General features: G+C 42.1%; 1 protein-coding gene and 1 pseudogene across 2 annotated transcripts in view; both read left to right on the forward strand.

Annotated features, from left to right (window-relative positions):
• FMN1 (formin 1) overlaps positions 1-16366 on the forward strand; it is a 429632-nt gene that overhangs the window by 351230 nt on the left and 62036 nt on the right. The gene's annotated exons all lie outside the window — the stretch shown is intronic.
• On the forward strand, positions 4434-4959 carry LOC100599502 (annotated as a pseudogene).

Here is a 16366-nt window from a genome sequence, read left to right on the forward strand (position 1 = left end):
TTTTACTTGACTTAGTCCATCAAGATTTATAAAACTGACCATTTGTGCTTGCCCTAGGAAAATGGATTGTATAATCTTTAAGTGTCAGATAAATAGCAAAATACAAATCTGTTGTGGTTCTCATAACTCCTTCAGGATGGATGGTATTTCCAGGAAACAGGATTTTCTCATTCTCCTTAATCACTCTCTTTGTTACTACACAGAAGGAAATAATACAGCTTGATAAATACCAGCCTCACGAACCCAGTTCCACAAAGTGATTCACATGTTGCATGCCTAATGAAGCACACAAGAACCATCACCTCAGCCAGAATACATTTCCTAGGACTTTAATATAAAGTCCCATTTGCTGCAGTTTTCTACTCCACTTCTTCTGAGATGGAGCGATGGAATGTGTAGAAATAGTTAAAAGCCATTTCTAAATCACATTGAAAATAATTTTTTTCAATTAGTTTATCTACCAGTGTTATGTTCCCAAAAATATAGATAAGAAACCAGAATCTGGAATTTATATTAAAGTTCATGAGTTTTGATTACATGTTCCAGGTGGATCAATTTGAGATGTAAGCCTTACTTTAAAATAATGAAATGATTCCCTTGGATCTATGAGACTTCTTCTCCAGGGACACACTACATATACTCTGAGATTAAAACACTGTGTGTTTTGTCTCTCTATATTTCTCAAACATATTAAATGGACAACATCCAAGAGGCATCTAAGAAGGAATAAGCTAGAAAAGTAGCCTGTATTGTTTCCCACGAACTGTGATGATCCAACCCAAGATCAATGAGCTGTCAGAAAAAGCGGGGGAGAAGTTCCAAGCAAAAATATCTAAAGTAATAGCCAAGGGGATAAAGAAAACCACTGGCTGGATAAACGGTGATAAATGCCGGTGGTTTGTTTGTTTTTAAATTTTGTTTCTGCATGTAAGTCCGTCTTTCTGTGTAATACAAACTCTTGTACTGTGTGACACTCCTGTGTCTATCTTCCAAAGATTGGGGAGGGTGGAATGAGCAATTATCTGTTCTTCTTTAAACAACTATTTATCCCACTGTTTAGAATTTAACCAGTGTGTGCACGTTTTTTCAGTATTTCAGTTGTCCACAGTTACAGTGGACAGAGCTCCCAGTCAATGTTCTGTACGAATGGGGCATGGTGACCCACTGGCACAGCTTTCTCTCATGTTTGTACCATTTCCATACCCTCCCCTCCCTCCTGGACACCTGTGCTAATCATCCAAGGACTGCCTCCCACCCACATGACTGCCTGTCCTCATCTTTGCCTCCTTGGCACTGAACGAAACAGCCAAGCTTCTGAGATCCCTGGAACTTGCCTGTGTGTGGAATCCCACATGCTCTAAAATGCCTTTCACACAGCTCCTCTGTTTTTGAAGCAAAGTGATTTTAGTCATTTTTACACACTTATGTGCAGAGATGAGAGGTTTTAGCCGTGCTGTTAGGTCCTCGGTAGTATCTTGAATGTGCTGATACCAGGTGATTACAATCTTCTAGTAGTGAGAAGGGAAAAATAGAGCTACCTGGAGCTAGACATTCAAATAATATCATATCATGGCGCCTCCTGGGAATATGATCTTCCTTGAAGTGACTTAGTCCTCACTCCTCTCCAGAAAAAAAGCCATTTCTTCCTCCAGCTTTCTCTGCCCTCTCACCACCACAGCCCCTTCGGTCTGGTTAAATCTGAGCCACACAGATGCTCACTAAGGGCTAAAACACAGCAGTGGCAAGAGGAGGCCAAGTTAATGGGTGAGCAGCACCCTAGACTGGGAGTGCTGAGTTTCGCCCACAGACCTCAAGCTGCCTCCACCTCATTCCGCTTTGGATTTCAGGGCTGCAGCTCTCCTCTCGGGGAGGATTCCTCACTTCTTAGGTTTGTTCAACGCTAGTTTCTTATGTTGCCAGTATGTGGCTCTGCAAATGCTCACAGGGAAAAATCGGAAATTGGTCTTACTGACTTAGCAATGTAGATCTCCCTCCCATTAAGTATACAGTTCTTCAGTGTACCTGTAGTTAGTTCTGGATAATTATAAGCAAATTAACAAGGATTTTTTACACTGTTGTTTCCCACTTCATGACTGAGTTGCTGCCATTAGCACCATACCTGTCAGCTAAGCAGTAGGGAGGTTGATTTTTTTTTTTTTAAGCCTAATCTTATTTTGAGGAGAAATCGGTTCTCAAGAGAATCTTCTCTGTCAATCCTACTTCCAGGACACTGATGGGTGCGAGCCATTATTGATTTCCACAGCCTGCCAAGAGTATAAATGAGAAGTCTGAGTCTCTTGTCTCAAGAAGCCAAGCTTCTGATGTAGGCAAATAAATAAACTATGTTTGGAGTAGCTTATCATCATTAACAACCATAAGCATTTACTGGCTAATGGCTCTTCACGTGTAAAGTGCCCTGCTGTGGAATCCAGGGGCTTCAGGTCCCTTGTGCTCAAGTTGTTTACAGTTCAGTCTACGAGACAAGCAGAACACTAAAATTGGAACTAGTGTAGCAAATGCCAAGCATCCAGTGAAGTCCGAAAGGGCTAGAAGTTCACCTGAACACAATTGTCCTTGCTGCCAAGGCCTGAAGGTTGGGTTGGTGCTGACGCTCCCTGGTTGAGACTTTTATGTGAATGGCTCAAAATGTCCTGTCCTCAGGGAGAGGGGTTCCAGTTCTGCTGGGAGTGGGTGGGCAGGGTGCAGAAAGCGGTAGACCTGAAGCTGCCTGTGAGAAGCCAGCCGCTGGAACCCATTTTTGCTTGGCTTGCTGGTCCTTGGCTTTGATCTGGGGGCACTTTCCCATGAGAGCTCTTCCTAGTCCTCCTCTGTCCCATGTGACAGGCTCCTCCCAGTTTGGTCCCATTTCAAGGGAAATGAGCTGTTTGTCCAGTCACCATCTCTGGGCTGTGTAAACAAGCAGATGGGCAATTAGTGGCTGTGTCAGGGCCTTGGACTGCTGCTGTGCTTGCACAAATGGAGACTCATCACTCATCTTTTGGACTATGGTCGTGCAAGCATGAGATAATGGGGACTGCTTGGCTCTCGAGATTTCTTCATGTTGTTTAGATTTCAGTCTTCGTGTCACAATCCTATTGTTCAAGTGTTCTGGCAACAGCCACTGTCATTCAGCTCATTTGGGAGAAAAAATAATAATTTGGATTCTGTTGCCTTGATTTTTTTCTCAGTAAACCATTTTTTAACGAGCAGGAAGTAGGACCAAGGCATAGAGATCTGTAGGGTAATATCTTTCCTTAATTACCCAAATGCTGACAACAGAGGTCACCCAGTTGCAGGAGATTTTTGCCCTCCCCCTTTAAGTGGGCATGTGTGTTGTACACACAGGCTGGAGGCCAGGAGAGGACAGAGCCTGCAGTCAAGTCACTCGTAACCCCACGGGTGCTGCTGTTTGTGTTTACTTGAGCATTTTCACTGCGCCTGGTATGTTTTCCTCTTGGATCCAGAATGCCAAGAGGGTCCCCTCAATCTGCCATTTGTCTCCTCTTGAGATGCACAGAAATCGGGCACCAGTTGCTCAGTCCCCAGACTGTTCTCAGCATCAGGCAATGGCCCTGTGTTTCCTTTGCTCTTTTGCCATACGTTGGCATCACCTCTCCCGATTTTTTTTTCATTCTCCCCTTCTGCTTTTAATTTTTTCTCTCTTACCTCGGTTTGAGCCTCTGCCTTCTTTCATAGCTTTCTGTTTTCTCTCAGCATCTCCTCCACCCCCTTATGTTTTTGGTTTCTTGTGACTTGCTCTCCAGATTCCTTCACATTCAGGAATCGCTGTCTTTGCCCAGCATCGTTGTGAACGTGCCCGCCTTTTATTGTGGTTGTTCGTCCCTTTCCCTCTTGCCTTCATTCCTCCCTGAGCCCTCCACCTTAGCTTCCTAAAACCTTGGAAGTTCTTCAGACTGGAAGTGTCTTTGGATCATGCTACATAAATGAGGCAATAGCACTTGGGATCCTTTCAGCATGAGGACTGTGGAAATGATAGTCTTTCTCCTATTTTGCCCTAGGATGGGCATCTGTTGATGGGCAAGGAATTAACAGAGAGCACATCCCATTCTCTTTGACCAATCACTACTATTCTTTTTCAGTTGTTCATTCAGCATTTATAATTTATCTACTGTATGTGAGACTCTGAGGAAAAAAAGAAGAATCAGACACTATTCTAGTCTAAAAGACCCTATATATCTGACACAAAATCTTACTCCGCTTTTCAGGAGCATTAGATATAGCTGATCAAATGATGGATTGAAAACTCCTTCTTGCTTTAGGCCCTAACCCTCTTTTGTCTTCTCTCTACTTCATGGGCATTCCTCTATCTCCTAAGCTGGTTCTTCATCTTCCCAATCTCTAAACACAAGAGGGCTTCAGGAATCAGTCCATGAACCCCTTGCCTTATCACTGGGGTTGCTGAGGTGCATAGAACCTTGAGACTTTCTGATGGATCAAGCATCTAATAAAGAGACTGAGGGAGACAAGAGAAGTCACTGTCGCCAGAGTTAGATTCACTGCCACCGCCACCCCCAGGAGCCACCAGAACCCTTGTGTCGCCACCACCACCCAGATCCCTGCACCATGACATCAGAGAAGACCTTCAGGCCACACCACACCTTCGAACAAAGAGTAGAAGTCCGACTTCTCCAAGAGCAGCATCCACCCAAAATCCCGGTGGTAACAGAATGATACAAGGGTGAGAAGCAGCTTCCCGTCCTGGATAAAGCAATGTTCCTTGTACCGGACCACATCAACCTGAGTGAGCTCATCAAGATCATTAGAAAGCGCTTCCAGCTCAGTGCTAATCAAGCCTTCCTCCTGGTGGTGAACAGACACAGCATGGTGAGCATTTCCACACTGATCTCAGAGGTGTAGCAGAGTGAGAAGGATGAAAATGGATTCCTGTACATGGTCTGTGTCTCCCAGGAGACATTTGGAATGAAATTGTCAGTGTAAAACTTAAAAAAAAAAAAAATGCATCTATTTTAGGATTTTTAAACCCTTACCAAGGAAAAAAATAAAGGGATGTTACCCACTGAGATTGATCAGTTCATCTAATCACAGATCATCAAACAGTAGTGTTCCCATCTAGGAGTGTCAGGAAGTTGTGTTTGTGTTTGAAGCAGAAAACTGGGCTCCAAGTGAGCACGTTCAGCTTTGGAAACTATGTTATTTAACATAGGCTAGCTTGTTTTCAGATTTTAAAGTTTAAAAATAAAATACTTTGCATTCTAAAAAAAAGAGAGAGAGAGACTGAGGGAGATGTATGCTCAAGCAATGGGTGTATCCTCTTGTTCTTCACCAAACAAGGGGAAAGTTTTACATTCATTTACATTCATTTTACAAGTTTGTAAGACATATACAGCTTAGGGAGAGAAATATGAAGGCCTCGGTTCTGGGGCGAAAGCATGCAGGCATTTGTAGTACTGAGACTAAAAGTAAGGGGAGAAAGAGTTGCCGAGGTAAAGCTAAGTTAGAATATGAATTACTATTACTGTAAATGACACTAAATAGAACCTGTGAAAAAGGAGAAAATGTGAACTGTACTATCCTCCTAAATAAAAGTAAATTATGATACCAAAAGCTTTTAAAAGTTTTGCCATTCCCAAACCGCCATGCAGTTGGCTTTGTGGCTTTGGACACTCTCAGAGGGAAGGCATCACCTTTTAGAGTTTGTGAATTTGAATTAGTTTGGGTTTGTTTGGAAGCAGAGCAACATCAGAAAATCTAGTCCCTTTCTTCCTAAAAGCACAAGGCTGCTAGCGAGCAGCCTTGTAATCCCAGGTGTGAGTACAGTGGCTCACACCTGTAATCTCAGGACTTTGGGAGGCTAAAGTGGGAGGATCACTTGAGGCCAGGAGTTCAAGACGAGCCTGGGCAACATAAGGAGGCCACATCCTACAAAAAATTTTTTAAAACTGGCTGGGCCATGATAGCATGCACCTATAGTCCCAGGTACAGAGAGGCTGAGGTGGGAGGAACACTTGAGCCCAGAAGATTGAGGCTGCAGCGAGCCATGATCATGCCACTGCACTCCAGCCTGGGTAACAGAGTGAGAACCTGTCTCAAAAAAAAAATAATAATAATAAAATAAAATAAAAACAGAAAAAGAAGAACAGTGTGAAAGATAATGCATGAAAAGCTCTTTCTTTCTTATTTTCATGACTTTACAAGCTTCACTTTCTGCCTTCCCATTTTGTACCACACAGACATTTACCACTGGGAATCTTCCTTGTCTGTGTCCCAAGGTCATCTGAACACCAAAGTTACACTTAAGGAAAAGTTGTCAGCTCGGGGATTGAAATAGAATTCCCTTGGAATCACCCATAACATCTATTTGAAAACAAACCCTCCCAAACCATCACATCATGGAAATCACAGTCCATGGTGAGAAAACTGCCAAGTTTTTGAGGTTGCAACTTAGAACACACACCAGAAAAATGTGTCTTCATCTCCAAGCATCTTTGGTTTGGAAATTTGGATAATAGGGCATCTGATCAGGCTTCCTCAAAGGATATCCAGTATTTTCTCGGCTTCCAGTGGCAGAAACCTGGTTGGTGGTCTAAGCCAGGAAGAAAAAGATATTTCAGTTTGGAAAAGGAAAATAATTCTAAGTTTATTTTTTTAGAGCCACGACTTAGAAGAAATAATAAACAGAATAAGGAGTACCTCTTATTTAAAATCAGTTTTCCTTTTATCTGAATAGTCTGCTTTCCCTCGTTCATGAGTATCTGTGATTACGTGGTCAGGCCTGACACGTATCCCAGCCAGGCTGGGTGACATCCCTGTGCCCTGCCCTCTCCTCCAGCTCTTCCTCATGGGCCTGCTCACTAGCAGCCTTGTGCTTTTAGGAAGAAAGGGACTGGATTTTCTGATGTTGCTCTGCTTCAAACAAACCCAAGCTAATTTAAATTCACAAACTCTAACAAAGGTGATGCCTTCCCTCTGAGAGTATCCAAAGCCACAAAGCCAACTGCATGGCAGTTTGGGAATGGCAAAACTTTTAAGTTTTTGATATCATAATGTTATCATTTTGAAGGGTTTAAATGAATAAAAGCCTTAGATTTCTCTCTGTGGTGAGTATGAAGCACCCATTCTAAAATTAACCAAGGTGATTAGAGGGAATTAGGGCTTCTCCCCTTTAAACAGTGATTCTGTTTTCAAGATCAGTGGAAATAAGAAAAAGATGGAAAAGTATTTGTTCAGAGAAAGGTGCTACCTAGATTACTTTATTTTCTCACTTGATGCTGCTGCCTTTTCTCGGGGAAAAATGGCTGAAAATAATAACAATGGGAGTAAGAGAGGGCTAAAAGGGAGATGAGTTTCAGCCACATTTGGAGAAAGGAAGAACTAGATGAACAGAGCTTGGATGATGGCAGTCGGTTTCTTTGTTTGGAGGAACTATTAATAGTCTTGATTTAGCCCTTGGGCTCCTGTTTTCTGTCTTTTGTTTGTGTTCTATCTGTCTGATTTTTTCCTCCTTGAGGCAGCTTGAAATGTGAAAGGGCAAGTGAACAGAGCTAACATAGGGTGGAAACATATTTATATGTAATTAAGGTCTTACTTCCTCAATTTGCTACTATTGAAGCCCAAGGGAGACCAAGTTCTGTTCCACACACCATGTGAGAGGAAGAGGTTGACTAAGATGAGTTAGGCAGCTTTATCAGCTTGTTGGTCAAGGGATGTAGGATCCTGAGATGGATTCAATATTTTGGTTGATGTTAACAGAAATATAATTTTTAATTTTTTTCTGAAGAACCAGACAGAAGTTTAAGAAAAGAGTTTACCATACAAGAATTTAATTTGCTTTTCATCAGAGTATGACAAAACAGGCATGCTAGGGTCCAGCCTCAACTAACCCGAGTTGGTGAAAGGAAACAGAACTGAATTGGAAATAAATGCCAGCAGGTTCTGAGAATCAGAAAAAAAGATGAGAAGGATCAGGGTGAAGATGACAAAAGGCGATGGTTCTCAAAATCCTGCAGCAGTGTGAGAAGTAGCTGCCTTTTAGCGTAAGGTCTGGGCTTATGGAGGAACCCAAGAGAGTAAGAATGGAGTCAGCAAATTCATATTTAAATGAATATGCCCACATTCCTTTGCCCTATTGATTCCAGAAGTTGAAATTGTGGCCTTTAATATGTTTAAACCCTTAGATCATTTGCTAAGAGTTCAGGGAAAAAAAAGCAGCTGGTTCATCTCTGGTATTTTCATATAGGTTTTCTTTACAGAAGTTACTCATAAGTGGTATTTTCAACGGAGACCTTCAGAAAAAAGATGCTTGGATATCTCATCAGGTTTCAGAGAAGTGCCTTTTAACTTAGCCAAAAGTCCATTAAACCATAAAACAAAGTCCATTACACTTTTGGGCCAGGGACTTGAGTGAGTGACTGCTCCCTGGGATGTTGCTCATCTCCTGTATGGACTAATTTCGGGGACTTATTAGATGATGGGGGTCAGAAGGCTCACTTCCTCTGTGCTTGGATCCTGGGGCTGTTTTGATGCTAGTTGGCTTTCTGTAGGTCTTCTCCCTTATCAAAAGAGGATACACCCCACTTCTCCAGATGAGTCCCTTATAAAACAGCTGCTGCTTCATAAGACATTCCCTTAACCCAAGCCCTTTCCTCCCTATCAGTTACACTAATTGAAGATCAAAACCATTTCCCCCCACCCCCCATTACGTATTTTCTACTTATCCTCTAAGAAAAGAATTACAGGTTAGGATTTCTCTAGAAGTGGTAGCAGTCAGTAGAGGAATGACATCCTAAAATATGACCATTAGAGACAGAAGAAATTAGAAAGCTATCATGCAGTGGGCCTTTAATAAACAACTGCTGGGAATGGTGGCAGTAGAGAAGAGCAGAGCAGAGGAGGAGGGGAGAGAGGAGGAGTTGTAAAGTGGGAAAAAGGAGCTAACACTTTAGAAGAAGGAAAAAATGGCGGCAAAAAAGTCTGTCCCTTGCTTTTCTCCCATTGACAAATCTAAGACTGATGTCTGCCCTACCTCCCACCTCTCACAAAAAAAAAAAAAAAAAAAAAATTAGAAAGCGACATATTTAGGTAACCCGGGGTCATAAAGGAGAGTTGAAATAGAAGCTTCAGCAAATAACCCCCGTATCATCAGGCCTTGAATTATCGGCAATTCCAAGCACTACCTGAGTCTCCATCTCAAAAAGCTCTTCCTTCTGCTGGCTGGAGTGCAGTGGCGCGATCTCGACTCACTGCAACCTCCACCTCCTGGGTTCAAGCGATTCCCCTGCCTCAGTCTCCCAAGTAGCTGAGATTACAGGCACTCACCACCACGTCTGGCCAATTTTTTGTATTTTAGTAGAGACGAGGTTTCACCATATTGGCCAAGATGATCTTGATTTCCTGACCTCGTGATCTGCCCGCCTCGGCCTCCCAAAGTGCTGGGATTACAGGCGTGAGCCACCGCGCCCAGCCCCCTCTGATTTGAAAATACTCACAGCATCATCTCAACAGCCAATAAACTGAAACCCCTCTCCACACTGAAGCACAGTTGTCTGTGAAGAAAAATTAGGGAAGCCATAGAGAAACAATAGCTCCTTTGCAAATTACAGCTTTATCAGAAGAAAAGTTGAGGCAGGCATATAGTATTTTATTTTATACACCACAGACAAACAACCTCTAGACTTGGAATTCAGAATTAACAAAAGCATTAAATCCATTGGGCTTTGAGAAGGGTCAGTGTTTTTTCATGTCTTCTCTGCTACCATTATTTGCATAACAAATCGCTGCAAAATGCATTCATGTCAGATGTTGGAAATAAACTCTTTGGGGTATAGCTATTTTTAAACAACCCATAGTTATACGGATGTTTTTAAAACATTCGAAGCCTGAGTTTGTGTTTCAAATCATAAGTGGTCGCAGGAACTCTATATTGTTGGTCTGGTGCTGACCTATGGAACAGAGTCTGAAGTTCCTCAGAAATGATGATGTTTTAAAGAGTTAAAGAAGTTCACACTGGCTGTAGATTAAAGCCCTGTATTTCTGGGCAGGTACACAGAAATCCCTAGTGCCAGTTTTTACCTCCACTTTGAGAGCATTGAACTTTCCTTGCAAATATTCAAAATACTTCCCCACCAAGAGATTTTACTTACTGACACTGGGAACAAGCATCCCCACCCACATTCTTCATCCTCAAGAATCAAAAGTTAGGAAAAAAAAAAAAAAGGCTGCATTCTTTGAGATTATTTGCATGAGTGGATTATTTGTGTCAGTCTCTGAGAGGTTATCTTCATAGTCTCTAGTCTACTTGTCCGAGCTTACTATTCCCACAAAAGATTCTTCCTGTGGTCTAGGGAGTCTCATGATTGTCTCCCTGGACCTATGCAATACCAGCCTCCCCACCCAACACACACTTTCCTCCCCTGCAGCCTCTGCAAGCCCTGGCTCCTGGGGCTCCTTGAGCTTGGACTGCCAGCTCCACTTCCCGTGTTCTAGGCAAGCAACAAATACCCTTCAAAACTGCCATCAAGCCCCACCTGTTTTATAAAAACTTCCCAAGCTTCCATGATATGTGCGTTATATTATTAGCAACAGTATTAGCCGGGTACCTGCATTCCCAGCTACTTGGGAGGCTGAGGCAGGAGAATCACTTGAATCCAGGAGGTGGAGGTTGTAGTAGCCGAGATCACACCACTGCACTCCAGCCTGGGTGACACAGTGAGACCCTGTCTCAAAAAAAAAAAAAGCAAAAATAATGTTAGCTAACATTTATTTAATACTCTCAGCCAAGTTCGATACTAAGTAATATCTCATTTCTCATTGAAAAAACAACCCTGGAGGAAAGCACTATTATTATCTCCAATTTACAAAGGAGGAAATTGAACTCAGATGGGCTAGATCTATGTGATTTAAAGGAGGACCTCAATCAGGACAGGTTAAGAATCCAGCATGGGGATTTGGTGCCTTGGACTAGAGTGGTTGAGTAAGTGGCAGGAGATTATAGTGGTGAGGGGTATTTAGAGGATACGAACCACTAGACTTCTTGGTGGCTTGGATCCTGCCCTCTAGATCTGAAAGGTTACACTTCATCCGGTCTTCAGATGTTATTTGCACTACTTGAACACTCCCCGGGGCCCTCGCTGCTCCTACCCCCACCTTTCTTCATATGTGAGTTCATAGGACGACGTCTCCTCACACAGGGAGGGCTTTTCTTACACATACTCGTGGAAAAATTAGGTTTCTACTCTTAATGATGTAACTGCCCCTCTTTCTGTTACCTCTGTGGCACTTTTCTAAATTTTTAAATATTTGAGAAATTATTTAGCTGATACGAGAGGGAAGATGTCTATTTCACTCACTTTATTTATAGTATCCTCTTTGCTTACCATGCACTGGTACTCAGTGAAATATAGGTTGAAGCTGTCCAAAAAAAGAAAGAATTTAAAGGAGTTCCTCCTCATTTAGATCATAAATGGAATGAAATTCCTTCATAAAAGGAAATTCATCTAGAGGTGAAAACAGGAGTTAAAAAGGAAAACTAAACTATTTCAACCACTATCTCACCAAAAGAACAACTCCAAAAAATGTGATCTGGAGGGAAAAACAATCAAACTAATGAAGAATAGAAGACAATGAGTCAGGAGTGACTATCCCTTACAATAGGGGTGATTATTTTTAAAAATCTTTCTTTATCTAATGGTCAGTGGCACTCAGTTATATGGCCAGACACAAGAATTAGAAGATTTTAATCTCCTGTCATTTGTTAGTTCATATCCAATAACTTCATTTACTATTTTTTTACTTTATTTTTGGTCTTTGGCCTTCCAGATCCCCCAAATTTTGGATAGCCTGAATGTGGGATGATCCTGTATTTACAATTCAGAGAAGTGAATTTCCCTTCACTAGTCCATTTGCTTTTAAAAATAAAGAAGACATTAAAATGAGTTGCAGATATAAGTAATCCCTATTTAGTTATTTTGCTTTCTCAACCAGCATAAGGTCTCTACATAAGGACAAAATTTGGATTCAGTACCTCCTAACTCTGCCACGTGGGAGAAATGTGTCCCCCCTTATTTCTGTGTGGGTATTTGTCTAAATCTTGTCTCCCTTCCCACTACTGAGGTCTCACACCTTGGAGAGTTCTGTCTAGATATAGAACATGGTTATATATGCTGGTAACAAAATAGTTGTAACTATTTTCCTCACTCACGAATCTTACCCTTTAAACAGATTAAAGAGTGATTTACATGGATTGGTAGGAGTCAGAAAATCCTTATTGCTTTTGTAAACTAAGACAATATGCCCCATCCATACCAACACCAAATAAGGTATCTTGGAATGTGATTGCATCCATATGCTTTCAGCTCATGCAACAGAGGCACAGAGAACCAATTTTAGGAAACTGGCCTCAAAGGAAGCCATGGGCTCTTGATTTGATTCCCACCGTTCTACTCCAGCAGCCACATATAGAGCCCTTAATATTAATTTTAATGTAAGTTGGAGGAAATTTTTCAATCTTTGAGAACTGTCTTTCACCCCCCTCTCCTGGGGGCCTGTGTTATTCACCAGCTAGAAACACTAGCAGCTGGAAGTAGAAGATGGCTTGTCTAGTCCTCCTGGTTGCGTGCATCTAAAGAGCTGTAAGGTTGACAGAACTTTTGCCGGAGTGCATGTTTTTAACTTAGTAGGAAGAATAGCTTGGTCTCATAAATTGTTGTGCCATCTTAGATTAGATATTGCGTGACAAATTTTTGTTATTGGGTTTTTGTCTAGTTACATCAATATTTTTTTTTTTTTTGAGACAGAGTCTTGCTGTCGCCCAGGCTCGAGTGCAGTGGCACGATCTCGTCTCACTGCAGGCTCCGCCTCCCGGGGTTCACGCCATTCTCCTGCCTCAGCTCCCGAGTAGCTGGGACTACAGGTGCCCGCCACCGCGCCCGGCTAATTTTTTGTACTTTTAGTAGAGAAGGGGTTTCACCGTGTTAGCCAGGATGGTCTCGATCTCCTGACCTCATGATCTGCCCGCCTCGGCCTCCCAAAGTGCTGGGATTACAGGCGTGAGCCACCGCGCCAGGCCTAGTTACATCAATATTAACTAGAGTAGACCTTGAGAAAGCAGAGAAGGAAATTTTGCTTTATTTGGACTAGAGTTTTGCTATCCAATTTCTGAGTTTTTACACATTGCCTTTTGAGTCTGTGACCAGATGACCTGCTCTTGCTCCAAGTAAGTAAATACTGACATTCTTGCCATCCACCAGTGTCTTTCCTCTAGGGGATGACAAAACATTCAATGTGTAGCAAATGTACATAGGTGCCAGCAGATAAAGAGTTTTGTCTTAGGTCATCCACCAGCAAATACTATATTTTACCTACCGATCTCTCTGTTCACTGGGAGGAATTCTGAAATGCTTAAGTAAAAGACGTTGAAACTACTAACATGTTCCTTTGTTGTATCAATATTTCTAGTAGTCGGAATGTATGCTTTCTATTCCCAGTAATTTTATTAGGTTACTAAAAAAATATGATTTGGTTAAGAGGGAACATGAGCCAAGTGGTAGGGCTAAATCCCTTCTTTTGTCTGAGTCGTGACAATATTTTAACAGCAAGTGTTTATCTTTCATCCTCAGGGGAGATGAGTAGCCTCTTTTTTGAATCATCCTCTGCAGAATGCAGTAGATGCAAAGCAGTACTATTATCCAAATTGTTAGCTCTTACAGCCAAGCTAGAGTCTATTCACTGTTACAAAAACCCAGTGAGAAAAAAAAAAACATGCTAAATGATAAAGAATTACAAAATCACATTTCAATTAGCTCCATTAATGTGGAAAATGGAATTTCCCTTTGTACAACTTGGAGTGATCAAAATTTACCAAATTAAGAAGAAATTCTGACATTCTACACTACAGAAAGGATGAACCATATTGGGCTTACCATTCTGCATCCTAATTTTTAATATCTATTCATGTTGATACATATGGATCTAATTATTTTGTCTCTTTTTGAGACAGAGTCTCGCTCTGTTGCCCAGGCTGGAATGCAGTGGTGCAGTCTTGGCTCAGTGCAGCCTCCACCTCCTGGGTTCAAACGATTCTCCTGCTTCAGCCTCCCAGGTAGCTGGGATTACAGGTGCCTGCTACCACGCTGGCTAATTTTTGTATTTCACCATGTTGGTCAGGCTGGTTTCAAACTCCCAACCTCAAGTGATCTGCCTGCCTTGGCCTTCCAAAGTGCTGGGATTACAGGCATGAGCCACCACACCCAGCCTGGGTCTAATTACTTTTAACCTTTATACGTTATTCAGTTGTGTGAATAAACCATGTTTTTCTTTATCCATACCTCTTTCACTTCCTGTTCTTAAGTTAATCACATCATTCTGGACCTCTGCTGTAAAGGAGAGGCAACAATCTGTATGTCCTTTTTTTTTTTTTTTTTTTTTTTTTTAGGCAGAGTCTTGCTCTGTCGCCCAGGCTGGAGTGCAGTGGCGCAATCTCCGCTCACTGCAAGCTCCGCCTCCTGGACTCACGCCATTCTCCTGCCTCAGCCTCCCGAGCAGCTGGGACTACAGGCGCCCGCCACCATGCCCGGCTAATTTCTTTTTGTATTTTTAGTAGAGACGGATGTTAGCCAGGATGGTCTCAATCTCCTGACCTGATGATCCACCTGCCTTGGCCTCCCATAGTGCTGGGATTACAGGCGTGAGCCACCACTCCTGGCCTGTATGTCCTTTCTTCATTGGGTCATTAAAAAGATGAACAAGACAATAATGTGAAATGATTATAACTCTTTTGTTAGAAAGTGGTACAAACATGAAAACTAATGCTATTTTCTTATGTGTTATGATTTTCATCTAGAGCGACAAGATTCCTTGATCATTCTTTGTTTTATTTAAATGAATAGTAGGTAATAATGCATTTGTGAAAGTGATGGGAATGTAAAATTAGACAAATGTGATTAGCTGGGCCTTACAGCCACAAACTCTGCTCAAGATAATGCTGCCGAGACCCAAAGACAATCATTTTGTTGCTCATAAATGACAGTTTAAGCTGGTGAGTGGCTGAGGTCCAGCATTCTCCTTGGTTCCTAGATGGATGATAAAGCTGCTTGGACCATAATTTTCCATCTTTCTTCTTGGAAAGAGTGACTGGAGGCCACTCAGTAAAGTGAACCTTGGAAGTAAGACTTCTGTCTCACACAATCTATTCATGAAAGGGAGCTATAAAAATAAACGCATATGCAGAGCCTAATGGAGACGTGGCAACAGGCCTGAGGACTTGCCATCCCTGAATCCCCTCCTCTGATTCTCTTGTAGTTCTACTTAGTTTCAGAACACGATGAATGAATCAGTTGTAGGCAAATGTGTGTGTTTTCTCAGCTTGTTTATCTAGAAAGTAGATAAACAAAACTACTAGGAAAAGCACTAGGAAGGAGATAAGAATGAGTAGCTTTGGAAAGAGCCAGCACTAGGAAAACTGGGAAGGACATAAAAGAATAGCATTTTCACAGCTAAGATGCTATCTGGAAGCCGCCTGGAATATTTTAATGATAGTGTGGGATCACGTAGTGTTCTAATAGAAGGTGGGTCTCTCTTTGTTCCTACATACAAACTCCAAAGCAAACTCCTAGGTGGGTATGACTTAAGAATGGAGCAAAGCATTAGCATTAGATGGCAAGAAGTCTGGGTTAAACATAGATGAAGAGAGACTCCCTTGTTTTTCCCACTACTTTCCTGGTTTCTCATTAAATTGGTCTGCACTTCCCCGGGATCCTTTGATTCTGTTTTTGCCCTCTTTTCACTGAATCTTCCCTTAATTTCCTTTGGTTTGATCTGATGACATTAACTCTTTCCATCAGTTTCTGAACATACCCTTTTGGCTTGTTTCCTCTTTTTTCTTAAATCTCAGGGCAGCGTTTTTCCCCCAGGGAATTTGATCTCAGTGTCTTTCAACACCTTCTCTGTTGGCCTGTAGCCTCTCAGGCTGCGCTAAGCTGGGCCCTGGGGAGTCTTCCACTCTCCTTGGAGAGCTGCTTCTCTATGGGCTGTGGAACACTTGACCTCATGTGTCTCCCCACCACCCTTGTGAAGGAAGCAGCCGTTAGGCCCTCTTGACATGTGTGGGAAGCGCTATTCTGAGAGACACTCTAGGGACCCCACTGCTAAGTCAGTGATAGATTTTGACACATCCAGAGGGAGGGTCAGCTCCCTTGAGTCTCACTTTGAGTGATTTCTAAGTACTATTTCCATCATTCGAGTTTTGTTATCCAAACAGACCTTATCCAAAATGTGCTGTTATTACTAGCAATGTCATTGTTGTTTGACCTCTCAAAACTACTTATTCTAAACAACATCTCCCACGCTGATTTTATATGTCAGGTCTAATACAATTTGGGAAAAAGGTTAC

The sequence above is a fragment of the Nomascus leucogenys genome, chromosome 6 (genome assembly GCF_006542625.1).
Source record: "Nomascus leucogenys isolate Asia chromosome 6, Asia_NLE_v1, whole genome shotgun sequence".
Lineage (NCBI taxonomy): Eukaryota > Metazoa > Chordata > Mammalia > Primates > Hylobatidae > Nomascus > Nomascus leucogenys.